Source organism: Ursus arctos, unplaced genomic scaffold (genome assembly GCF_023065955.2).
Source record: "Ursus arctos isolate Adak ecotype North America unplaced genomic scaffold, UrsArc2.0 scaffold_9, whole genome shotgun sequence".
In the NCBI taxonomy this organism is placed as follows: Eukaryota; Metazoa; Chordata; class Mammalia; order Carnivora; family Ursidae; genus Ursus; species Ursus arctos.
In genome coordinates this window covers 68465781-68488064 of record NW_026623111.1, presented here as the reverse complement: position 1 = coordinate 68488064, position 22284 = coordinate 68465781, and the positions used below count along the sequence as shown (strand labels likewise).

Genomic DNA, 22284 nt, shown 5'->3' with positions numbered 1-22284 from the left:
TCTGGGCATATTATAGCACATTTGCTTTAAACCAAATTAAAAATAAAAATCTGAAAACATCCATAAGAAAAAGACATACTATATACAGGAAAGGAACAATAGAATATCTACTGGATTCTCATCAGAAACAATGTAAGCCAGAAGACAATGGAATGACAGGTTTTTTTCAAGTTTTATAACCTCATTTATTTACATAGAATTCTAAGTGAAAAACTTATTTTGCATAAAACCCTTGAACAATTGTGTGAGTGAGGCACACATGCTGGACTATATCAGCCCCATTTTGCAGGCAAGAATGGAAACATTATTCCTATATTTAGTATAAAACAGATCTGGGATAGAAAAAACCCTGGGCTTTCACACTCACAACTGCTCTTTTCCTATACGTCTTTTGGATGTCTAGACTATGCAAGGAGAGAGTCCGATTAAGCCTGTCTGGAGCCTAAAAGACCTAAGAGTACTAACTTCATCCATGCCAAACCAAGAAAATCCTATCTTGAAACCCAACAGAAATAAATGGTGGTTATTTCCCTTAGTTAGATGGTTAGGGGAATCAGGCATCTACCACTGTGTTCCTAATAGGAAACACCCAATTGGCTCCAAGGGAAGAAGCTGTCCTGGTAAGTTTTGGTCTTCTACAGACATGGAACCACAGGCGACTAACAAGGTTAGGGCCCAGGTGACCAATCCTGATATTGCAGGGCTTCCTCACATAAGGTACATGGGTCCCTAAGAAAAGTCTATGAACTATAAACTTCCCAGTAAAAATTTGAGGGTATGCATTTTCCTGGGAAAAGCATCCTTCCCTTCTCACAGATCCAAGAATAGGTTAAAATCCTGGGCTAGGAAAAAGAACTAATCCCAACTGTGGGCTAGGATAAGGAAGCCACCAGATACACTTAAGAGCCAGCCAACTCTGAGAACTCACAAAGCCATCACAGAAAAGTTAGAACAATGGACGCATAGCAGAGACAATTGAGCACTGTTTTGTGCTCTTCTTTGTAATTGCATTTCAAGTTCCTCCCAAAATACGACCCAAGGAACCCTCAAGGTTCAAGTATATCCCTGGGCTTGGTCCACTGCTGTCTTGTATTCATGCTTGAGTATTCATTCACCAACATTAAGCCCCAGTATAGAAAATGTAACATAGCAGGACTCCCTCCTCCATGGCATGAGTCCTCTGCTTGCAGAGGTGGTGGTAGCAGCCAATGTGGAAAACACATTGCAACTTTTCCTTGAAACTGGGCTATAATGAGAAGTGCCTACCAGGAACATCATCATCTTCTTCCTGACCCTTCCCTCTAGTTACTGAAGATATAGCAGAAAATAATCTTCTCTGAAGATACTGGATAACAATTCCCAAAAGACAAAACACATGCCTTCATTGCACTGTGCTTTGAGATACTCACCGGCCAAATGAGCTGATTGGGGCATTCATCTCCATAGCCAGGTAAGCCCACCTCCTTGAGGAAGCCAATTCTATTCTTGGTAGCATGAGAGATGGAAAGGGCATTTAGAACTCAGAGATCACCTGGAAATTCTTCCCTAGAAAGGCAATTTCATGAATGAGGTCTTCCAAGCAAATAACACTATACTTCCCCAGGTGCTCCTAAATCACTATGTTGTCTGTCAGAAGGATGGTTTTATTCTTGATCTTGCCTTGTCCACATTTCAAGATGAGTTCCCAGACAGACTTCAGATTTGGAAATCCTCAGGTCATATAAGGTTCCACTATACACAGTATTTTTATGGTCTGGGGGGTCACTTTGACAAAGACACCCCTGAAAAATCTTCAGGTGAACCTCGCAGTGGTCCTCTGCACCAGTAAACTCACCCCATTAATCCTTTGTATGCATACAATAAAGACCAAGAAATGTTTAGCACTTCCTAGCTGTGAGGTTTCACTTCTTTCTAGTGGTCTGAGATGGGCCCTGTCACCTTGTCCTTACCAGGAATCGCTTAGGAACCATTCCAGTTGCTTAAACTTGAGTTATTTTCCATTCTTTGGCTCCTTCTTATCCAGAATTGCCTGCTTTGCCAGAGTGGATTTGAGGGCCTAATAAGCCTTCCACTTTTTTAGGAGATTTTCTGCAACTGAAGAGATCTTTTTTCTTTGCTCTTACTCCATCTTTCCAAAGCTGCAGCTACTGCTCGTGCATAGCCCCACCACCTGGGGAAAAGAGAACCACTTTATGTTTACTTGACAATAGAGACATCTCTTCTAGCTCATGGCTGGCAACCTAGACAGCCAGTGCCCAGTTAGCTATTGTGAGCAACTGAGGTCTTGCTAATGCTGATTGCTGCCAAAAGTTGCACAAAGGTTCCCTCACACTATTTTCCTGCACTTTAGAGCCGTGTTATCTTCAAAATTGCACCCTCTTTGTTTATGCTATGTTCATTTAATACTGGAGGCTGGGCTATAAACAAAGAAACACTTCCCACAATATATCTATGACTTCTGGTGTAGAATGGCAGTTTTAAAATGCTCGGAAATACACTGTGAATTTAGTGTTAAAATCAAGCAACATTTTCCTTCAGAACTTAAACCCAATAAGTGATGACTTTCAGTACAAGCAATGTTAAATAACTTATTCGGGTTAAAGGGAAAAAACTCAAATATAAATGAATAAAGAACACTAGATATTTTCTACTTACTTAATTTCTTTAAAAAGCAGTTGACTAAAGGAAAAGTAACAGAGGAGAAGGTAAATGGAAGTAACAGAAGAGAAGGTAAATGGAAGTATATTTATATTTGGCTTTTACATTATATGTGAAATGTTATAATATCAATTGCAGGTATACTGTAATAGGTTAAAGATGTATATTGTGACCACCAAAGAAATCACTAAAGAAATAGAACAATGAGCTAACAAGCCAAGAGAGGAGGTAACATATAATACTGAGAAATACTTAATTTAAAAGGAGAAAAAAAAAAGATGGAAAAGGAAAAGGATAAATGGGAAAAGTGGAAAACCAATAGTATGATATGATAGTAGACTTAAACCTAACCATATCAATAATTATATTAAATGTAAAAGTACAAGACAACCAATTAAAAGGCAGAGAAGAAGATCCACTTATGTGTTGTTTTCAAGATATATAGACAAAGGTAAGTTAAAAATGAAAGGATAGAAAAACGATGTACCATGACACACTAATTATAAGAAGGCTGGAATAACTATATTAATATCAGACAAAGTATATCATTTGCAATAGCATCAAAAAAAATAAAATACTTGGGAATAAATTTAATCAAGGAGATAAAGGAGATGAAAACTATAAGAAACTGATGAAAAAATTGAAGAAGATACGAATAAATGGAAAGATATCCCGTGCTTCTGGATTAGAAGAATTAATATTAAGTGTCAGTACTACTCAAACCTACAGATTCAGTGCAGTCCCTATCAAATTCAAATGGAATTTTCACAGAAATAAAACAAATAATTCTAAAGTTTGTATGTACCACAAAAGACCACAATTAGCCAAGCAATCTTTTTCAGAAAGAACAGAGCTGAAGGCATCATGCTTCCTGAGTTCAAACTATATTACAAAGCTATAGTAATAAAAACAGCATGGTCTTTGCCTAAAAACAGAAAAAGAAATCAAGGAAATAGAAGAGAGCCCAGGAATAAACCCCACACATACACACAGTCAACTAATTTTCGACAAAGTAACCAAGAACACACAATGGAGAAAGGATAGTCTCTTCAATAAATGGTATTGGGAAAACTGTATATCCACATGAAAAAAAAAATGTAACTGGACCCCTATCTCACACCACTCACAAAAATGAATTTGGAATAGATTAAAGACTTAAATGAAGGCCTGAAACCAGTGATTTTAGGTCTTATATTTAAGTCTTTAATCCATTCCTTTGGATCTTGTATTTTCTTTATAAATTCTCTATGGGAGAATTTATATATATTCAGCATGTATATCTAATATATATATTCAGCATGTATAATATACTATATATATCCAAGTCATTTTCTTTCATTATTCTTTTGTTTATTCAATGAGTGAATATTTTCTATTATCTTAGCTTTCAGATAATATATTGATAACAATAGAATGAAGAAGTAATTACGTAGTTGATTTGGCAAGTCTACATGCTGTTACTGAAATGATGAATTAAAGAAGACTAAAAAATAATCTTTGTATTTTCACTTCATTTATTATAAAAAATACTTTAAAAATTGGGATCATTTTTTCATTTAAAAATAGCAGTAATAAAGATAATGTTTAGAACGTCATAAAAAAGAAAACTTTTTGGCTAAAAAGTATGAAACCTTGCTAAAGAAATTAAAATTCTTAAAAATCAGGGAGATGGATAACAAAATACAGATGTCAAGCAGATGCACAATGTTAGTGTCAAATCTCCCCAAATTAACCTATAGACTCAGTGCACTCCCAAAGTCCCAGCTGATTCTAAACTACATATGAAAATAAAAATGATATAGAATAGTTCAAAATATCTTGTAATAGAAGAACAAAATTAAGGACTTTTACTGCTTGATTTCAAGATTCATTCATCAAAAAATAGCATTAGATGAGAGAAGAGAGCAAGAGAAGAAAGGAACAGAGAAGAACTACAAAAACAACCAAAAACAGGTAACAGAAAGGCAATATGTACATATCTTATTAGTAATTACTTTGAATGTAAATGGGCTAAACACTCCAATCAAAAGACAAAGTGTGGTGGATTAAGAAAAGCAAGATCCTTGGGACACCTGGGTGGCTTAGGCCGTTAAGCATCCAACTCTTGATCTCAGCTCAGGTCTTGATCTCAGGGTTGTTTTTTTGTTTTGTTTTGTTTTGTTTTGTTTTGTTTTGTTTGTTTTGGTTTTTTTAAGAAGCAAGGCTCATTTCAAACCTAAAGATATATGCAAATTGAAAGTGAAAGAATGGAGGGGCGCCTGGGTGGCTCAGTCATTAAGCATCTGCCTTCTTCTCAGGTCGTGATCCTGGGGGTCCTGGGATCCTGGGATTGAGCCCCGTATCAGGCTCCTGCTCAGCAGGGGCCTGCTTCTCCCTCTCCCACTCCCCCTGCTTGTGTTCCCTCTCTTGCTGTCTCTGTCTCTGTGTCAAATAAATAAATAAAATCTTTTTAAAAAAGTAAAGGAACGGAAAAGCATTTATCACGCAAATTGAAGTGAAAAGAAAGCTGAAGTAGCAATACTTATATTGAACAGAATAGACTTTAACACAAAGATTGTAACAAGAGACAAAGAAGGACACTATCTAATCATAAAGGAAACAATCCAACAAGAAGATGTAACAACTGTAAATATTTATGCATCTAACATGGGAACTCCCATATACATAAAACAGCTAATAACAAACATAAAGGAAGTAATCAATAGTAATGCAATTATAGTAGGGGACTTTCACACCCACTTACATCACTGGATAGATCATCTAAACAGAAAGTTAACAAGGGAGCAGTGGCTTTGAATGACACATTGGACCAGATGTATCTAACAGATGTATTCAGAACATTCCATCCTAAAACAGTGGAATACACATTCTTTCAAGTGTATATGGAACATTCTCCAGAATAAATCACATATTAGGCCACAAAACAAATTCAAAAGGATGGAAGTCATACCATGCATCTTTTCCAATCATAATGCTATGAAACGAGAAATCAGTCACAAGAAAAAAAGAACACAAATACATGGAGGTTAAATAACATGCTATTTAGCAATAAATGGGACAACCAAGAATTCAAAGAGGAAATAAAAAAATACATGGAAACAAATGAAAACAAAAACATAATGGTCCAAAATTTGGGGGATATAACAAAGCTGTTCTAAGAGGAAAGTTTGTAACAATACAGGACTACCTCAAGAAGCAAGAAAAATCTCAAACAGCCTAACCTTACAGTTAAGGGAGCTAGAAAAAGAAGAACAAACAAAACCCAAAACCAATAGAAAGAAGGAAATCATAAAGATTAGAGCAGAAAAAAATGAAACAGAAACTTAAAAACAAAGAACTTATTGGGGGCGCCTGGGTGGCGTAGTTGTTGAGCGTCAGCCTTTGGCTCAAGGCGTGATCCCAGCATTCTGGGATCGGGCCCCACATCAGGCTCCTCCGCTGCGAGCCTGCTTCCTCTCCCACTCCCCCTGCTTGTGTTCCCTCTCTCCCTGGCTGTCTCTCTCTCTGTCAAATAAATAAATAAAAATCTAAAAAAAAAAAAAAGAACTTATTAATGAAATCAGGAGCTGATTCTTTGAAAAGATCAACAAAATTGATAAACTTTTAGTCACACTCATCAAAAAAAGAGGGAGGACTCAAACAAAATCAGAAGCAAAAGAGGAGACATAACAACCAACAGTATAGAAATGCAAATGATTATAAGAGAATATTATGAAAAATTATATGCCAACAGATTGGACAACCTAGAATAAATGGATAAACTCCTAGAAATATCCAGCCTCCTAGAACTAAATCAAGAACTGAAAAATTTGAGGGGCACCTGGGTGGCACAGTCATTAAGCATCTGCCTTCGGCTCAGGGCATGATCCCAGCGTTCTGGGATCGACCCCTACATCAGGCTCATCCGCTGGGAGCCTGCTTCTTCCTCTCCCACTCCCCCTGCTTGTGTTCCCTCTCTCACTGGCTGTCTCTCTCTGTCAAGTAAATAAATAAATAATCTTAAAAAAAAAAAAAAAGAACTAAAAAATTTGAACAGACCAATTACCAGCAAAGAAACTGAATCAGTAATCAAAAGACCCCCCCCCCCCAAGTCTCAGACCAGACAGCTTCACAGGTGAATTTTATGAAACATTTAAAGAGTTAATACTTGTTTTTCTCAAACTATTCCAAAAAACAGAAGAGGAAAGAAAGCTTCTAAATTCATTCTATCAGGCCAGCATCACCCTGATAGCAAAACCAGAGAAACATACTACAAAAAAAAGAGAACTACAAGTGAGTATCTCTGTTGAACATGAAAAGTCCTCAACAAAATATGAGCAAATCAAATCAACAATACATTAAAAAAAATCAATGATCACAATCAAGTGGGATTCATTCCTAGGATGCAAGGGTAGTTCAGTCTTTGCAAATCAATGTGATATATCACAGCCATAAGAGAAAGAATAAAAACCATTTCAGTAGATGAAGAAAAAGTATTTGGCAATGTTCAACATCCATTCATGATGAAAACCTTCAGGAGAGTAGGTTTAGAGGAAACATAACACCACATAATAAAGTCTATATATGAAAAAACCTACAGCTAATATTATACTCAATGGTGAAAACCTGAGAGCTTTACCTGTAAGATCAAGAATAAGAGAAGGATGTCCACTCTAACCCCTTTTTTCAACATAGTACTGGGACTCCTGGCCACAACAATCAGACAAGAAAAAAGAACTAAAGGGCACCCACATTGGTAAGGAACAAATAAAACTATCACTATTCGCAGATGACATGACAGACTATATAGAAAACCTGAAAACTTCCACCAAAAAACTACTAGAACTGACAAATTCAGTAATGTCACAGGATACAGAATCAATATACAGAAGTCAGTTTCATTTCTATACACTAATAATGAAGCAGCAGAAAGAGAAATTAAGAAAACAATCACATTTACAATTGCACCAAAGAGAAGAAAATCCCTAGGAATAATCTTAACCAAGGAGGTGAAAGACCTGTACTTTGAAAACTATAAAATATTAGTGAAAGAAATTGAAGATGACACAAACAAATGGAAAGATATTTCATGCTCATGGATTGGAGAACTAATATTCTTAAAATGTCCATGCTATCAAAAGCAAGCTACAGGTTTAATGCAATCCCTATCAAAATACCAACAGCATTTTTCACAGAATGAGAATATATAACCCTAAAATTTGTATGGAACTGCAAAAAATACCAAATAGTCAAAACAATCGTAAAAGAAGAACAAAACTGGAGGTATTACGATTCCAGATTTCAAGATACACTACAAACCTGTAATAATCAAAACAGTGTGGTACAGGCACAAAAGCAGACACATGGATCAATAGAACAGAATAGAGAACCCAGAAATAAACCCATGAATATATGGTCAATTAATCTTCAACAAAGGAAGAAAGAATATACAACGGAAAAAAGACAGTCTCTTCAACAAATGGTGTTGAGAAAACTGGTCAGCTATATGCGAAAGAATGAACCTGGACCACTTTCTTACACCACACTCTACAAAAAAATTAACTCCAATGGATTAAGAACCTAAATGTGAGACCCAAAACTATAAAAATCCTATAAGAGAGCTTAGGCAGCAATTTCTCTGACATCAGCCATAGAAACATTTTTTTAGAAATGCCTCCTGAGGCAAGGGAAACAAAAGCAAAAATAAACAGTTGGGACCAAGTCAAGATAAAAGGCTTCTGCACAGCAAAGGAAAAAATTCAACAACACTGCAAGACAACCTACTGAATGGGAGAAGATATTTGCAAATGACATATCTGATAAAGGATTAGTATCTTAAATATATAAAGAAGTTATATAACTCAACACCAAAGAATACAAACATTCCAATTTAAAAATGGGCAGGGGCATCTGGGTGACTTAATCACTGAAGTGTCTGACTCTTGATTTCAGCTCAGGTCATGATCTCAAGGTTGTGAAATCAAGCCCTGCATCAGGCTCCCTGCACAGTGATTCTGAATCCCTGCTTGGTTTATTTCTCTCCCTCTCCCTCTGCCCATCCCCACGCACACTCTTTCTCTTTTTCTCTCTCTCAAATAAATACATCTTTTTAAAAAACTAAATTAAAATGGCAGGAGACATGAACAGACGTTTCTCCAAAGAAGACATACAGATGGCCAACAGACACTTGAAAGGATGCTCAACATCACTCACCGTCAGGGAAATGCAAATCAAAACTACAATGAGATATCACCTCACACCTGTCAGAATAGCTAAAATCAAAAACTCAAACAAGGTTTGATGAAGATGTGGAGAAAAAGGAACTCTCATGCACTGTTGGTAGGAATGCAAACTGGTGCAGCCACTTTGGAAAACAATATGAAGGTTCCTCAAAAAATTAAAAGTAGAATTATCATATTATCCAGTAATTGCACTACTGGGTATCTACCCAAAGAATATGAAAACACTAATTTGAAAAGATGTATGCATTCCTGTGTTCAATGCAGCATTATTTAAAATAGCCAAACTATGCAAGCAGCCCATGGGTCCATCAGTAGAGGCATGGATAAAGCTGTGGTGTGTGTGTGTGTGTGTGTGTGTGTGCGCACGTGTGTGTGTGTGTGTGTGTGTATAATGGCATAGCACTTGGTCTTAAAAAAGAATGAAATCTTGTCATTTTCAACAACATGGGTGGATCTAGAGTGGATCTAAGTGAAATAAGTCAGTCAAAGAAAGACAAATACCATATGATTTCACTCATATGTGGAATTTAAGAAACAAAAACTAACAAAGAAAAAAAGACAAACTAAAAAAAACCAGACTCTTAACTATAGAGAACAAACTGATGGTTAGAAGAGGAGGTGGGTAGGGAGATAGGGGAAATAGGTGATGGGAATTAACGGTATACTTATCATGATGAACACTGTGTAATGTATAGAATTGTTCTATCACTATATTGTACACCTGAAACTAATGTAACACTGTATGTTAACTATACTGGAATTAAATTTTTTTAAAAAGAATTAAATAAAAATAAGATAGTTTTAGAATAGAAAAAAGTAAGAAAGTATTCACAAGACATATAGCTGATAATGATTTGTATCCAGAATATATATGTCTTATAACTCAATGATACAAAACAGCCAATAAAATTAATGAGTAAAGGATCGAACAGAGAATTGCCAAAAGGTATATACTGGCCTATATGTACAAAAAAGTACTCAACGTAATAACAGTCATTGGTAAAATGCAAATAAAACCACAGTGAGATACCACTAAGCACCTGCTAGAATAACACTACCAGATGTTGGCAATGATGTGGAACAATTATAACTCTCATACATTGTCGGAGAAAGTGCAAAATGGTATGACCACTTTGAAAAACTATCAGCTTATAAAGTGGAACATATGACTCAATAATTACACTTCTAGGTGTCTACCCCAAGAAAAAATATATATATTTAATAAAATACTAGTAAATGTTTAGCCATCAGCTCTAAAAGAAATTAATAAAAATTTTTAAAAAATTAAATCTTTGTTTTGTACCATATGCACTATGCACTACTTACATATGCAAAAATATAGGTGAATTTCAAAGACATTATACTGAGAAAAAAAGACATAAAAGAGTTTACTGTATGATTCCATTAATTTGAAGTTCTAAATTTGGTGAAACTAATTTATGATGATAGAAATCAGAACAGCAGAGTTACCTCTTGTGGTGGGGCGGGCAGTTGACAATTGGCAAGGAGCACAAAAGAGATTTCTGGGGTAATGGAAATATGTTCTATCTTAATACCAGTATGGGTTATATGTGTATATATATTTGTCAAATTTCATCAAACTGTACACTTAAGGTATATGCATTTACTGTATGTAAAGTACACTTTAATAAAAATCTTTTTAAATTTTAGTTTTGCTTTTATTATTCTTTTTCAACCAAGATTTTCATTAAAAGTTATAAAATATGTCTGGTAAGATAACATGTGAAAATATTTGTAAGTATAGTAAACACATAAAGGACTGGCTTTGGATACGATGCTAGAAGTGGTAACTAGGGGGGCGCCTGGGTAGCTCAGTCGTTAAGCACCTGCCTTCGGCTCAGGGCATGATCCTGGGGTCCTGGGATCGAGCCCCGCATCGGGCTCCTCCACTGGGAGCCTGCTTCTTCCTCTCCCACTCCCCCTGCTTGTGTTCCCTCTCTTGCTGGCTGTCTCTCTCTCTCTGTCAAATAAATAAATAAAATCTAAAAAAAAAAAGAAGAAGTGGTAACTAGGCAGTTGGAATATGTGAAAATTTTATATTGATTTGGAAATTTTAGGGTTTAGTTATTCTAAAGAGGGAGAGAAAGTGAGAACAGATTTGCCACAGTTTCTAATACGACACATTTTTTAACGCTCAGAGTTTTATTTTATGACTGGGTAAGACAATGTTACTATTTTAGTTAATGTCACAAATATTAAAATATTGAATTATAAAACAAAATGTAATTTATGGTTTTCCCAATTGATCTAGCCTTTTAATACACTTGATCTTAGCCAAAAGGCTGAGAAGCGATGATCTATCCTTTTAATAGACATTACTTTGTTAACAGGTGCACTTTTTATATTTATAAAGCGGAAGTACAAAGTGGAAATATACTCTCCTCGTTTGTCTGAGACCCTTGGCTACCCCAGATATACATTTTCTCTTTAATCTTTTCCAAATCAATCTTTCTCTCCACCTCATCAAAATGTATCTGTCAGTCAAGGTTAAGGAAAACAGCACAGGTCTATATTTAGATGAGAGACTTAAAAGAGGTGCTTGGAGTAAGCTATTATAATTACTCTTGTTACAAGTGGTTTTGTTGGATTATAGAGGGTGACCTTCTTGAAGCGTTTTTCAGACATGAATCAAATTCAAAACATGTTTTCTCCCAACTGCTATATCTTGACTCCCTTAAACATGTGAGCATTTTAAGTGCAATATGAAAGCCTTTCAAGTTATTTTATGTTCATTTATGCTTGTCAAAACATTATTTTCAAGTAATTACTTATATGCAAATATTCTCCTAAGCTTTTCCCCTTAAGGAAGTAAAAGTAAAAAGGTCAAAGTTGTAGTCAGATTATTTAATTCAGAGTTGTAACTTGATCAAATCTCATTTTAAAATGGATTTTTTCCTAGAGCTTTAAAATATGTATTTCCTTTCTCCTCTCTATTCTGTATTGTTCTTCAAGATTGTATTAATCTATCAGTATTGCAAATTTTTAACTAAAGAACTTTAATAGATGAAAATATATCAGGTTTTGTACTTTGAGAGTGTGCCTAAATATATATAATATATATATTATAATATATATATAATATATTATATATATATATATAAAATGGAAGTTTTTGCCTTAGGGAAATATTTCAAAGTGGCCATATTCTCTGTTTCATCTTACCTGGAAATGGAAGAGAGATGAGTTGCCTATAATTGATAGTCTCTGCATCATCCTTGCTCTATTACCATCTGGTTTTGACCAATGGGAAGCAGCATATCAGGAGATGCAATGGTGAGAGAAGAGAGAGGTCAGGGTACCAATCTGCCTACTCCTTCCTTGTCTTGCTGTGGTTACCAAAACCTATCAGGCAACCCCTATCAGAGAGCTTCAGACAGTTCAACCTCTTTCCAGGCTTGACAACACTATTTCCTTCTCTCGATCCTTCAAGTTCATGAGTGGTAACAACTTCTCACTGTTGGAAAAACCTGACTGCCTCACCATCCCTCATATTTTACCCATGCCCACACCTCTGTAAAAAAAAGTCTTTTCATTAAGTTCTTTTCAGTTGCATCTTTTTAAGGGTGCCGTCTGTTTCCTCCTTGACTGCCAGCTGACATAGTGATTGGTACTAGGCATGAACCCAGGAAACAGACCCTCAAAGTAGAATCAAGTTTTGAGGGCGCCTGGGCGGCGCAGTCGTTAAAGCGTCTGCTTTAGGCTCAGGGCGTGATCCTGGCGTGCCGGGATCGAGTCCCACATCGGGCTCCTCCGCTGGGAGCCTGCTTCTTCCTCTCCCACTCCCCCTGCTGTGTTCCCTCTCTTGCTGGCTGTCTCTCTGTCACATAAATAATAAAATCTTAAAAAAAAAAAAAAAAGAATCAAGTTTTGAGGGGAGAATCAGAATGCCTCTGTGATGTCTTTTTTTTTTTTAATCCTTGTCTCATGTAGCTATAAGAAAAACATGGCTAAGGATCTACCCAAGATCTAATTGAATAGGCTGGTGTAAAACCAGTTATATAAGCAATTTTATCAAGTTATACTAAGGTAAAGGCTTTGGATGGGAAGAAATGGATCTCTGAAACAGAATGGGAACATTTAGGCAGACCATGCTGAGGACTCAAAAAACCCAAAATCTCTCTGAATCTTCCTTGCCAACTGAAGCAGACTTTCACTTTCTGTGAGGGAATAGACCTCCCCTGCATAAAATAATTCAAAGCATTTACACCTGGTATTTTCTTTCGAGAAGAGGTACTAATTCTCCAGGATCCTCCCTATCACCCCACCTTGCTTCCAAATCCACAGTAGGAATCAGCATAGTCCAAAGAAAGAAGATCTGCTCAGGAGGAGGTAGCACAGACACTGAAGACATTGCAGGGTCTTTTGTAAGAAGTTTGTAGGGTTTACTAATTTATGGTGGCGATTCCAGAGACCTTGCTTGGAAGTGGATTCCTAGGATGTTAGAAAAGGAGAATGAAATATACATTGAACTGTACCAAATTTGTCAATATGGACACACATCTCTTGAGATTTGGAATTTAATGTATTGCTTCAAACATTTGGTAATGATGCCAGCAATTTTCTGTTGTTAAATGAAACCTTGTCTCAAAGGCTATAGCTAATATGGCTGGGATGCCAGAATTTCTCTGACATACTTTAGAGAAAGGAGTGCAAGACTTAGAGATGTGAGAATATTGGAATGTATCTATTATATGCAATCTGCTCACCCACTCTCTAATGATACTCTCCAGAAGGACTGGTAGACCCTTCTGCACCAAGACATTTATTGGTGAACGTAACACTAGCATCTTTGAAGAGCAGGTCTGGTTTGCCACAGGACTGGAAGAGATCAAATATCTGAGCCTGGCATACCAAGCAACTATGGTTTCCTGACCTTCCTGTCATGAGCTGATGTTATCTGTTGCACAAATCTTAAAGTTGGACTTGTAGAGCATCATTCTGTTACTACATGGAAATGGTGTATGAGACCAGGTGTAAGCAAATCCATAAAGAACAAATAAATTACATAAGCAGGTGGCTCAGGATCTCACTGGTCTCTGATAACAAAACTTGGAGCCTTCAGACCTAAGATGACAATGATGTCCCACAGTTGTTAGTCCCTGGATACCTTACCATGCTTTTGGGATCCTTAACCCTGCCATACCTCTGTAGGTAATTTCTTTACTACATTCTTTTCAGTTAAATGCTTTTGAGTGAGTGAGCTTTCTGCTACTTGCTGGGACTCTGACTGAGTCACTGCATAAAATACATCCACACATACAAGCATTTGAGTACACACACACACACACACACACACACACACACATGCACACAGAGTATTCCCATTATCCAGGATTATTTATGCTGGAAGGAGGAAAGGAGTCTGGATGAGTTGAGAGAAATAATGTGCTATTGTAGGAAGGAGATCATCTCTGGAATTACATAATCTGAAACACAAATCATTATCTGATTTTGAGTAAATTCCTTTCCTCTTTGCACCTCACTTATTAATCTGTAATGAAGAAAATAATAGTATCTCATTGAGTCGTGATGATTAAATGAAAAAAATGTGTGATAATATATAAAGCACATAGAATACTGAGTGTGTAATAAATTTTATTTCATTAGCTATATAAGTACAGTAGAGGATCATTTATCCAGGAATCTAAACACTGGAAACATTTGAACTATAGAATCTTTGTCAAAGCATTTGCTTTATGATCACTCACTTTTTAAAAAATCACATCAGACTAATAACTGAAGAACAGGTTGCCATGTCATCTCACATGGTAATGGTGAATTTCTGCCAGACTGCAAAGGGCCATCCGGTGTTAAAACCCATACTACCCACACAGCCTGGTGGATATCACAGTGGATGAAATCAGTGACATCTTGGTTATCTGGCTGGTAGAGCATGACTTACGAGAGAGTTTGTAAAGAACATGGTTGTTCTTTTACATGTTTTACTAAGTCATCTTATGATCATTCTTCTTGGAGGTAAAATATTAAAATTCTGGCAATAACTAATTGGGAAGATGTTGGGTCCTTGGCATTCCAGATACCCCATGTGCTTTGCAATTGGCTGGCTGCTGATGAAGTCTATATTCTCTTTGAAGTATGTAGGGGGATTATTTTCCCCCTAAAAGAACCACAAATGCCCAATAAGATAATTGTACTTTAGTTTAGTTTAGTTCCATCTTGATACTATAAAAGGATTTGAGACAGCTTACAAAAATACACAAATGGGGAAAAAACTAAATAGAGAATGAATCTGAGTGAAAGGAAAGCAAGGGTAGGAAAATTAAAACCGAGGAAATGGTTAGTGCATTAAAAAATCTGTGTCATGGGGCGCCTGGGTGGCTCAGTCAGTTAAGCAGCCAACTCTTGATTTTGGCTCGGGTTATGATCTCATGGTCTTGGGATCAAGCCCTGTGTTGGTGTCTGCACTCAGCAGGGAGTCTGTTTGAGAGTCTCTCTCTCCTCTCCCTCTCTCATTGTCCCCCTCCCCCAATGCTCTCTTTCTCTCTCTCTCTAAAATAAATAAATAAATAAATAAATAAATAAATAAATAAATAAATCTTTTTAAAAATCTAAGTCATAAATTACTATGCCCTTATCAACAGTGGACCCTAAGTATTTCTCTAAAATTTCTGGTAGCAGAAAAGGGAGAGAAACATTACTGTTTACAGGAGTCACAGAGTGGATGAGTTTAAAATAAATCAGTTGCCCAGGAGTTACAGCATTTCTTGGTAATGAAAACCAAGAGCAATTTCTCTATGTATCAACATAAGAAAGACTACAGGAAATTATATCTTTCATAACATTCCTTACAATAAATATAAGAGTGAGTATCATTTCATGTAATTATTTCATGTAACTTTCTTATATGTGTTCATTAAAAGTTATTCCATGAAGCTCAAATGATATAATCAACATTCATAGGATATGTGTGATCTTGTTTAGTAGGAGAGCAAAATTATAACACCTAGAGAAAATTAATGTAATACATATTCATCCTTAAAAATTAGCAAAGAATTCAAGTTCATATTCTTAGGATCTAATCTAACAACTTAGAGGGTAGACATTTGATGTTGCTGAACTAAACCGTATGCTTTGATTATCAATTAAATGGTGGCAAATGTGTTTTCCAGCATCTGTGAACGTTAAGCCCAACCAAGTCATGTGGCTGACCAATTGACCATCCTGCCTTTATAAGAGATAAACTGTGGATTTACAAGGAAGAGACAAATTTAACACAAGAAATTTTGTAATGATAGAATTACTACAAATATTCTATTGCACTTTTCCTTTTACTTCCAATGTGTACTCTTTTAAGAAGCTTTGTGAGTAAAGGCTGAACTGACACAATAGATTTCCAGAGTATGCAGTATTTCCTTTCTTCTTTACTCTGACATTAATTAATCCCCTATTATAAATTGGGTAGTGGGGGTATACTATCTTGGGTAGTGGGAGTATAATGATGAGGAAGACATAATCAGTGCCCAAAAAGCCCAGATATACATATATATATATATATATATATATAGTTTTTCCAGTATAGTCTATGATACTATACAAGTCAACAAAAACAGTACTTTTCTTGCAAAAGAAATTCGGGGAAAACGTCATAAAAAGATGATTAAGATGAATTTTGAAAGATAGTTGAGGGTTTGCTGAATGAAGAGGAAGGAGTACAGAGTGTAGAAAATACCCTGTGGAAAAGCACAAGTGAGAATACAGTGCTTCAAACAGAACATACTGTGGAAAGGCACAAAATTGAGAAACATGGTAAATTTGGGCAATAGCAGCTAATTCAGCAAAGAGGATGTACAAGGAGGAAATAATAAGGACTGAGAGTTGCCTCCAGCCGACAACCAGCAAGGAACTAAGAACTTCAGAGCAACAACCTGTGAGGGACTGAAACCTACCCAGAAGCACAAGTGAGCTTGGAAGCAGATCCTTCCCCAGTTCAGACTTGAGGTGACTGCAGCATAGCTTTATCACGGCCTGTGAGAGCCCCTGAAGCAGAGGACTCAGCTAAGCCAAGCCCAGGTTCCCGACCCACAGAAACTGTGAGATTATAACTATTTTTGTTGTAAGCCTCTACATTTGGGGTGATTTGTTACTCAGCAATAGTTTAAAACGCTCAGAGGTTTTAAATTTCTGCTTCTAAAGTCTAAAGGCTCCTTCAAATAATTAAAAAGTATCCCACGTTCCCAAGTATTTTCTGTGGTGACAACAAAATAAATACATTGTTTAGGATGGTCAAGGACAGGGTGGAAAATGGAAGAGCAGTTTAAAGGAAAAGTGAGTGGTATAAATCTATAATCTCACCTCCATGGGAACCAATATAGGATATAAAATAACCCAGAGGAGCAAAAGGGTAAAGGAGAAAAGTAGGAGGGGTTTGAACAAAAGAGATGCATGATGGACCAGAGCCTGCCCAACTTGTTAGGTACTCAATGTTTTTTGAAAGAAGGGCTGAATGAGTAATGCTTGCCATATATCAGGTGAGATTCCACAACATACACACTATTTGATTTTACAGACCGTGAAACAGTAAATTGTGATGTAGAAGCAAGTCAGTTGCTCAAGATAGCTCAGTGCCTTTCTATTGGAATAGAGCACTGGATTAAGTTCTTTAGGTGTAGTGCCTTTGCTCTGCTAAACCACAAGATCTTTTAGTGCCGCAGGAACAGTATCATCCTTTCAACTTTAATGGAATATATAGGGCAGTTAGTATATCTACACATTGCATATAGTTATGAATCCTTTCTATCTTTTATTGCTTAGTCTGAGTAATATTGGTAATGCTTCTTGTTTTTCCTTTTTTCCCTTTTATTTCAGTTTTATTGATAAACAATTTACGTATATTGCTGTGTAAGTTTAAGGTGTACAGCATGATAGTTGATTTACACGTATTGTAAAATGATTACCACAATAGGTATAGTTAACATCCATCATATCACATAGATGCAATAAAAAGAAAAAAAATCTCCTTGTGATGAGAACTCTGAGGATCTACTCTCTTAACAGCTTTCCTATGTATCATGCAGTAGTGCTAGCTGTAGCCATCATGTTGTACATTACATCCTGCTACTTATTTATCTTATAACTGGAAGTTTCTGCCTCTGACCACCTTCCTCCAATTGTTCTTCCTCCCATATCCTGCCTCTTGCTTCTGGTAACCACTAATCTGATCTCTTTTTCTGTGAGTTTGGTGTTTTGTTCTATTTTTTCATTCCACATATAAGCAACATCAGACAGCATTTGTCCTTTTCTGACTTACATCACTTAACGTAATTTCTTCAAGGTCCATCCATGTTGTTATAGATGGAAGAGTTTCCTTGTTTTTTATGGCTGAATAATATCCCATCGTGTATATATCCTACAACTTCTTTATCCATTCATCTATCAAGGGAGTGTTTTTAAAGTAAATACAGAGGTTCAGAGTTCAATGGAGCCCAATGAGACTTGAATCAAGAACTCCTTGATTTAGTCCTCCATGCTGTCTGTCTTTATGCAAGCAAAAGGACTTACTTTGGACTGAAATCCTGACTTAGTTATATTTTCAGTATTTAAAAGGACCCTATTAGTCTCCCTTCTGAGTGTTAATTATCTTTATGATTTATTTTATGGTTTGTAACATTCCCTTTGGGAAAAATTGCCTATTAGAACTAATGCTCCTGGAAAGAAAATTGCCACTCTTGGGTTCTTTTTAAGGTTATATCATTCACTGTGGTGCTTCTGCCAGAAAAAGGAATCCAGTTCATATCTGGCTTTAAGAAAATTAAGTTTCAAAATTTAAAGCAACTTCCCAAGTGATTAATCTAAGTAAAACTAAATTTAAATCCCTTCTTGACCACTTTTCTAATCTGCCACAACAATCCTAGTGGACTTTCTAAGCCAGTTCATATGGTCTGCGTCACTATCATGATCACCATCTTCCCCCATACCTTCCACTTCTCTCTTTTTACCTGTGTGAAACTATTGGACTTGGAATTTTTTTTTGATGCTTTCTTTCACCTTCTATCTAATCATTCTCCATGTCCTACAGATTATTCCTTATCTATGCCCCTTTTCATTATTCCCTCAACATTACCATGGTTACATTCTATCATTACCTTATGCCTCACTATGTACTAGATGCATTATTAGGTCTGTGCATCCCAACCCCCATCTTCCAGAAACTAACCTGCTTCTTTTATGTGCATGGCTAGGGCATATTCATTTTATGCAAATTGATCCTATTCTACTGGGCACAGGTACTTGGTCTAGACTAGGCCAATAAATCTTTCCCTATGGCTGACAATAAGTCCGTTTCTGTGGTGGCAGAAAATATAGGGTCAAGCTATGCTTCTCCCACATACACCAAAGAAAGAGCCCCTGTTTTTAAGAGGGAGACATAGTATCAAATACACTGGCAGGGGGAGAGACAAAAGTCAGAGGCAGAAGTCTGGTAGTGACCACCTTCCTGGTTTACATAGTTCCTTAGGCCTGCTGTATTCTAGTCTTGACTTCCTTATAGGGAATTCCTTTTTAAATTTCTTTAATAATTTAAATAGCCCTAACTAAAACTGTGGGAGTCCCCTAATTATTCTCCCTGCATCCTGTCTCTCCCTGTTCTTATCCATCCCACATACCACTGACAAAGGGAACCATTGTGCAGTTGCGTGGGAGAGGTGATGGGGGTGGGGGGAATTACATTTTTCAGAGGTAAAGCTAACTGCAGTATAAGAATAGTTTGGAAAGTTATTAGTGGCAAACAAGGGAGTGCATCTCTGTAATGCAAAAGCTGCCCACATTTCTTTCTGAGGTTGACCTATGATCTGAATTCCACTCTTCCAGCTATGCAAGGACCACAACAACAAGCAACATTGCCACCTCCTGGGAGTTAGAGAAATTACAGAGCTGGGTTATCTATTCAAATACTTTTGAACTCCGGGGTTTGAAACTATCTTACAGAATGGGGGGGGGGGGGTGTTGTTGTTGTTGTTGTTGTTTTTAAGAAATGTAAATATAAATTCCAGTTGTGTTTAATGATAATTCTTATCTTCTAGGTCATAATGCTATTTTTCAGTTATGACTCTCAGATCTGAACTCTGGAAAGGCTGCAATTTAGGAATTGTACTTGTTGAGTAATTTACATTTTTACTCTAGTTGGTTCTATTAAATTGCAAACATTAAATCAAGCAACTTGTAGCCTAGTTATATGTGTATTGTAGTGGAGGAAGGTTAAAAAGACACATGTGATTCTCCGTTCAGACTGGGTGGAAGAATGTATGTAGTTAAATTAAACGGCATCTAGCCAAAAGGAAAGGTTTTTCACTGCTGCTCTTGGTAAGGATTGGTCTTTTATCTAAAGTTGCTAAGTTAGCAAAATGATATTTGCATAAACTTGTCCAGTGCTTCATTTCCGTTAATAAAAGGCAAAAAAAGAAGGAAGATATATAAGTAACTTAGGTAATTTATGATAACTTGAAAACTGTAAAACATTAAAAATATGTAAGTTAAGTGAGAAAATTAAAAGTCACTGTAATTGTAACTATGGAAAAATATGTATGCTTACAGAATGGTGGTCAGGAGGTCAGGCTGTGTACCCACTGATGGAATTCATCATGTCAAGTCATGTTAGAGTGACTTTCTGGGGCTAGTAAACATTCGCATTTTCTCTGTGGCACTGCTGTTCTGTATCAGATTCTGAATTACGTGAATGTAGTTTTCACCAAGGTGTGAAGCATTGTGTCCCACTTTCTTGAATACAACATTTCCTTGGCCTGTGACCTTATATGGATTGGACTTCAATTTGCCATAATCCCTCAGAATTGCTGCAGTCCTCTTACTCCTCTCCTTAATGTTTGAAAAGTCAGGAAGGTACAGTCTACTCCCAGAAAGAAAATATTAACATTGCCCCTTCAAGTACACAAACAATTTCTAGGAGACAGTAAAAACAGTTCTTTACTTTGCCCCTAAGGACAATTATCAATGCATATGGAGTCCAATTCTCATGGACATAAGGGGGTCCTTTCTCTCTGGTCTCCCTTCTCTGTTCTCTTCTTTCTTCTCTTCTCTCCTTTTATCCCCCCCCCCCATTATTTTAGCCCTTTTTTATCCTTTGGGATCATTTGATTCCTTCAAGCTTTCCCTTTAGTAAAGCTAGAGCTGAGATAAGTGGAGAAAATAATTCATATTCTTTAAGTCTTGTGTAGGGCAGGATAAGGGACAAATGATACTTTGAGGTTCATCCTCAGAGTGAAACATCTAAAGGACAAACAAAACTTTCTTTTACTAGTATTGTCACCATTTTAAAGCATAGCAAAGTTTATCCTTTATCTACCTGTGTGAACTCCTTATTTATTACCCTAGCTTGGTATCAACTTGGGGAGGGGAGGATGAGGTAGGGAAACAACCACCCCAGGAAGGAGATGAGCTTTGAAGTTCTGTTTGAGGTGGACATGGATATGGACCCAGCAATATTCCAGTCAGACTTCATGCACCCTCCCTTCTGCTAGTTCTCTTCTTCCCCATGGGGGGCTTCCAGACAATCTGCTACATGAACAATTTATAAAGGATGGCTTGTGTTACAGAAAAGAAGGGTAATGATCTCTTTCATATCAGTTACAAAGTAAAGTCTTCGACCAAACACTACATTTATATTCACTTGCTTGAAATAATGGTTATAATCTGTGCCAAGATGGGAAAGCCAGGTTTTCTGTTTTGTGTGGCTCACCATGGGATCTACAGTCTGTAGATATTTCTCCTGCTATAATTTCTTCCATCTGTTATATCTGTTATATTGCAGTGCAAGCACAGACAGAAACCATTCATGAGCTTAAGCAAGATTTATTTTAATGACAAGACACATGCTGATAGAAAGCCAATGAGAGAAAAACTCAAGAGATGTTATATTCTGCCTGACCTTGGAATGGGCAGTTGCCCAAAAAGCAAAAATATCCTTACATTTTTATGATAACTGGTTGTCCTAACTAGTTACCATCTGGGAGTTGATGATATATGCTCCAGTTACTCAGATGTTAGGCCTAAATTTGTATTGACAGAGGAAGCAGAGAAGCCTGTGTAACTGTTGTAAGAGTTCAACTCATTATATAAAATGGGATTGAAGTTTGTTTAGTATTTTATTTCCAAAATTAGACCTACAACTGGGACCCAAGAATGGCCCAAAGTTTCCAGAATTAACTATTGTATTATTGCAGGAGTGCAATGTTGGCTACACTTTAGAATTACCTTGGGCTTTAAAAAACTATCAGTCCTAAAGCCCAAACATAGACCAATTAAGTCAGAATAGACTGAATAGACTGGGATAGAGCCTGGGCAAAGAATTTTTTTTTTTTAAACTCCTCAGGTGATATGCAGCCAGGGCTGAGAACCAATACTATTAGACAGT

General features: G+C 36.6%; 1 pseudogene; it reads right to left on the bottom strand.

Annotated features, from left to right (window-relative positions):
* Positions 1-1301: 1301 nt before the first annotated feature.
* Positions 1302-2143, bottom strand: LOC113263033 (60S ribosomal protein L7-like 1; annotated as a pseudogene).
* Between the last annotated feature and the right edge of the window lie 20141 nt (positions 2144-22284).